Raw genomic sequence first — 6,000 nt, forward strand, 5'->3', positions numbered from 1 at the left:
ATTTATTGAGCATTAAGTATGTGCAGGGACAGTTAATTTGCTAAACATTTTTTCAGCACCTGTTATGTGACAGGCACCGCCCCCCCGTCTCCTCCCCACCTCTCCTTCCTTTTCCCCTTCTCTTCCCCCTACCTTTCTTTTTCCCCCCCCTTCTTTCTTCCTCCTCTATTTCCAAATCATTTTGGAGAGAGAAAAAAAAAACACTTTTATTTTAATGTTTTGTAAAGTTTATATATAATGTCATAAATATATATATATATGTATGTATATACATATATATATATATTTGTCTTAAAAGCCATACCCTGGATTTGCCATTTAATCCATTTAAAATAACAATTTAAAGTTTAAGGAATTAGCAGCACCATAAGAATCCACATTATTATTCCTTTTATAAGAAAATAATATGTGAAATGGTTCTAAAGATTATCCTTAAAAGAATTTGTAATATCTTGGGGGAGAAGCATATTTTTAGCCACTTCTATTTAAAGGTGAATTGACCAGGGCACCTGGGTGGCTCAGTCAGTTAAGCATCTGCCTCTGGCTCAGGTCATGATCTCAGGGTCCTGGGATTGAGTCCCAGGGTGGGATTCCTGCTCGGGGGGGAGTCTGCTTCTTCTTCTGTCCCTTCCCACCTACTCATGTACTCCCTCTCTCTCAAAAATAAATAAGTAAAATCTAATAAAATAAAATAAAATAAAATAAAATAAAATAAAATAAAATAGATGAATTAACCAAACAGGGGGAAATATGTGGCTCATTTGCTTCAGAGGAGCTTATTAATATCGCTGTTCTACCAGACATGAGGTTAGATACACTGTCCTGGCCACACACATATCACCAGAATGATCTGCAGATGAATTAAAGATTGCCAAACTTTGCTATCACATGCAATTAAGTATACATCATGCCATGTATAATTTACTTTAACATTTCATTTTCTTATGTCAGTATATATATAACTAGCATTATAAAGTAGGCTTACAGGGACTGAGGAAATACAATTTAGCAAACCAGTCAAGATATGTAATTTCAAATACTGAATTACTTAAAAATCCATTTAGTACCTGGTATATTCAAGTCAACACAAATATAGAAAGATGAGTATAAATTTCTTACTAAGAATTTTACTTTAAATAATAAATTGTTCAGATGCGTGTTTTAAAAGTTATCCCCACGAATGTAAATAATGGGGAAATGATTAGAAACAAGAGGATATACTTGGCCATACATGGGGAGGTAAATTAGACCACCATTTGCTACAACTCCAAATATATGGGGAAAAGGAAAATAATACATACATACACTAGACTATACACACATATACACAAACACACACAAACTAACCATGAAAAAGAAAAATGCAAGCAAACTAAGAAAATCGCAATTAAACATTATTCCAAGTGATGCACCATTCAACAACATTTTATTGTAAGAAATGTCAGGTACTGAAATAAATAAAACAAGTGCATTCCTGTCCAACACGGTAGTCACCATCGGGAAGAAAAACCAGTAAAGTAAGCATGATAAACAAAATAAAGAGAAATAAAGCTGTGGAGCACCTAAGTGATAGAATGAACCCAGTATGGAGTAGCAGCATTCTAGATGAGCCACAAAAGACACATAGAAATTAAGTGATAAAATGGAGGAGAGAGGAAAGAGAGCAGAGGTAGCATTGTGAAGGCTCCAAAGCAGGACAGAACATAATCTTCAAAAAATAAATGTAGTTTCATATTGCTGGAGCAAAAAGAATTTGAAGGGTTGTGGCTATCATTGATCCCAGGCATAAACAAATGTACAAAATCATGCAGAGTATTGTGGATCATAGCAAAGATTCTGAACACTACCTTAAGGAAAACATGAAGCAAACACATTTAAGTGAATTCAGTAATGTACTTTGAATTTCAAAATGATATCCTGTTTCAATGTGAAGTAGTTGGCATTGGTTAAAAATTGAGTTGAGAGACCAGAAAATAACTTACTTCAATAGTCCCAGGGAAGGATGGTTCTGATGTGGACTGCTGTAGTGACATTGGGGATAGAATGAGAGAAGCAAAAGAGATAGATGTCGAGTAGCACCGACCAAATTTGGAGACTGACTGACTACTTAGATTTAGAAAGAGATTAGATTTTGAAAAATGTAGCTGCCTTTTTTTTCTTTTTTGTCATAAGCATGTTTAGTTGTCAGGAAGACCAAAAAATAAGCAAATTTGCAAAAAGGGTGTTAATATCGTCTATGGATCTGGCAAATATTAAATGCCTAATAGCCATCCAAGTTGAGATATCCAGTGGCAAGTCAGATGTGTAAGTCTGAGAATGAGAAAGGGGATCAAGACTGGAGACAGCTGAGATCACAGGAGTCAATGCAGTCATCTACAGATGACGTATAAATTGTGAAGGGAATATACACATGAGAGATTACTGAAGAACTCCAGCAAATAATGGTTCGGTAGAGAGGCCAGAGGAATTAGCCAAAGATGATGAGGAAATTCAGGAAACATCATTTTACCCAGTAGAATTCACTAAGAGGAGAAAAGATCAACGTGATTCATTTGTAGCTTGTCTACCTGGTGGGAGAAAGTTAAAGGGGTTCTGTTCTAATGCCTTCTCCCTGACTTTATTTTCTTTAATTTTAACTAGATAAGGAGACCATTATCTGAGACTGGAGAAAGAATAAGAATGTCAGATATCTGGTTAAGAGTAGAGAAAGTTCAAAATAGGTTAGGAAAAACCATGTATATTGATCTAGAATTGAGGGTTTTGCCTTGTAGGTATAATAAAAGGATAAAGGGCAAAGGAAATTTAGTAGATCATCAAAGGATGCATTCAGGTAAACCATGAATTCTTAAATGAATGAGATCACAGGGGCCTAATGGACAGGAAAAATGGACTAACTTGCTAACTCATCATGGGAATAGTTGAATATGGAAGCAGGATGGACAGAAGATTCTCCTCATACAGTGAGACATCTGACATAGAGATATCAGAGTTTAAACAGTACTTATCGATGATAGATTCCAGGTTGTGGCCATGGGAATGTTAACCAATAAAGAGGGAGAAGAGGATCTTTGAATCTTTGAATCTAATCCCAGGATCTCTGACTATAGATCAGAGATGACAGGCTGTTATATGATTAGTCAGCATGGATGTTGAATTTTCCCAGGATGAAGGCAAAAAACTGTATCCCAGAGAGAGAGAGAGAGAAACTGTGAATTAACAGACAAATATCAATGAATGAAAGGGTGTTTGGTGAACTTACAGAATCTAACAATGTGGAGGGATAGAGAGTACAATAGGAAAATAGAGTGAACTAAAAGGAAGAGTAATTTTTAAAATAGTGAGATAATTATTGTCTGGAGGTAGAACTGATGAGTAAAATGATACCAAGTTTACCTCCTTAAAAAACAGAGGTTCAGTAAGAATCAGCATTTTACATCTAAGAGAACTGTAGAGGATATTACCACCTCATAGGTGAGCCCCATTTTTATTGTCATAAAAATATGGGGAATGTTCAGTGAATTGGTTCAGATGTAGAAAACTTTTTGTTATGAAGTGGGAATTCTGGTACTCATAAAGCAAGGAATTAAAAATGATGCCAGAATTTGGAGTTTGGTACAAGAGAAATGAAGGGCAGAACCTGAAGGGTTTTTCTTTTGTAAATGTTTATTCAGGAAAAGCCCCTATTTGATTAATTCTGACATTTTATTGGAGGTGAGGGGGCATATACCTATTCTTGAAAAAATGAAAATGGCATTTTTATGCACAAAAATGCCTGTTTTGTTTTTCTACTCCATCAATTTTTCATGCAAAATACTCTCCTAACTGCCATCTTAGACATTCTTATATATGGAGAGCAAGTATCACATAATTAGATCATAATATGAAAGAATAATAGAGGCCCAAAATATGTCTGCTATAGAGAGACTTACATTTATGCTATTCATCATTTGCATTTTGGTGAAAAATATTTTTTCAAGATATTTTCAAATACCAAATTACAAAAAAATTATGATTATTTTCCTTTTACTAATAAAGAATGCAAAGAACATGTACTTTGCTATGTGATATTTTTAATTACTCACAGTTTATGTAATTTATGGAATTTATATTTGATTTTGCTAAGGCAAACATTCTTATGTTAGACCTCCAAGCTAAAATGCAGTCATTTATGTAAAGGACCAAATGGAGATGGTCAATGCTGGTGCATAAAGGAAATTTAACCTAATCTTAGAGGAATTTACATGTCTTCTCAGAAACCAGCAGAGAACACCAGCCAATCCCCAGGCACTAAGTATATTCACATCATCTTGACTTGACTCAGCTATTGTGATCCAAAGAAAGAAGCCTAGGCAACCAATCAACAACAATAACAAAAAAGCCAAGTTACTTCCATATTTACTTCCTAGAAATCCCTAAGTCTGGGAGCAGCTTGAAGCTCATTGCTCTGGTAGCCTTGAGTTTCCTGGCTTGTTGGTTGAAGGCCTTGCAATAAACTCATGTTTCTGTTTTGTTTTATTCAGTATGTAGAGTTGTTTTTTTGACATTTCTTGGCTTTGGAAGTGGCATCGAAAGCAGCATCCACGGTTCCTTCCCTCCAGGCATCAGACGTGGGAAGTGGTACACACCAAGCCCTTTAGGCTCACAGTCTCTGTGGTGAATCAGGAGCTGCTGGAGGTAAGCTTTCTTGGATTCTGGGCTGTGCTTCCCTGTGTTGACAGTTCTCTGAGTTTGAAGGCAAGTTTGTTTATGCCTGGTGCATTCGGCAGTCAGACCAAAGTAAAGAGGCTGCTGTTCCCTCCAGATGTCTGGTTCATGTCTATTTTTGTCTAGATGCCACAATCTAACAAAAGACAGTTTGAAAAAAATAATGACCACTTTGGGATTTTTGATCCCAAACTGGAAGTAAACTGGAATCAAAAGGATGCAAAACTTTACAGCTACTTTGGGTACCGCTGGTGGGGTGCACCAGGACCTTCTTTCGGTCAGTCTGCACACCATCTCTGGCTACTGCTGGTGTCCACACTTCTGTTTCCTTAGTTACTGTTGCCTTCTATTAATGTGCACATGTGGCAAAACAATAATAGATTTGTTGTTAATGGGAATTTCAGGAGCCAAAACCACAAAATTGGTGGGCATGAGTCGAGCACATAGAAGCTATTAAAGTGCTTGCCACTTACCTGTAAGACTCCCATGTTAGGATAAATTGGTCACGGTATGGGTTAGATTAACACTAGATCACCCACCAACATCAAGAAGATTTCCTTGGAAATAGGTACCCTGTAACACCATACAATCTCACCCCAATGGCACGTTCCTCCTAAGTAGTAATTTAACTCTAAAAGACCCAAGGTTTAGCTGGGATCCTTGAGTCTTAAAGAACTGAGCATGCCACCCTCCAGCACAACTGCTTATTTTATATCTAGGAACTGTGGTTTCAGAAGCTGTAAATACCTACCCCCAAAATGGCAAAATCTTACAAAGACAGCCTGTAATTACAGTTTGTGAATTGGGATCCCTGGGTGGCTCAGTTGGTTAATTGTCTGACTCTTGATTTCCTCTCAGGTCATGATCTCAGCGTTGTGGGATTGAGCCCTGCATCAGGCTCTGTGCTCAGCACCGAGTCTGCTTGTCCCTTTCCCTCTGCTCCTCACCCCACTTGATCTCTCTCTCTCTCTCTCTCTAATAAATAAATAAAATCTTTTAAAATAAACAATTTGTGAATTTGCCAGTTCATAATTGCTTACTTCTTAGTTTTCACTAGGAATTACAAATTCTAAGGATTAAGAATTCTAATCAATATATGTAATTAAGATGGTTAAGAAATAATAAGGGTGAAAGAAACCAGCTGTGTATGAAAAGTAAGCAGATGAACTGTTGACATTTATACTTATTTTCCTATTAGAAACTACTTCCACATTGATTGCTATATTTATCTAAAGCTGTGTTTGTGTCCTCCATTACATATAAATAATTATGAGACCCAGACTTTATCACCCTTTG

At 36.5% G+C, this 6,000-nt stretch overlaps 1 long non-coding RNA gene across 1 annotated transcript in view; it reads left to right on the forward strand.

Moving 5' to 3' along the window:
* LOC144382506 (uncharacterized) overlaps window positions 1–5,673 on the forward strand; it is a 28,576-nt gene extending 22,903 nt beyond the window's left edge. Inside the window, exons 2-3 of the long non-coding RNA XR_013449510.1 lie at window positions 4,521–4,674; window positions 5,563–5,673. This is a non-coding gene — a long non-coding RNA (uncharacterized LOC144382506). The remainder of the gene's footprint in view (window positions 1–4,520; window positions 4,675–5,562) is intronic.
* Window positions 5,674–6,000: the final 327 nt, after the last annotated feature.

Source organism: Halichoerus grypus, chromosome 7, assembly GCF_964656455.1.
Source record: "Halichoerus grypus chromosome 7, mHalGry1.hap1.1, whole genome shotgun sequence".
Taxonomy (NCBI): Eukaryota; Metazoa; Chordata; class Mammalia; order Carnivora; family Phocidae; genus Halichoerus; species Halichoerus grypus.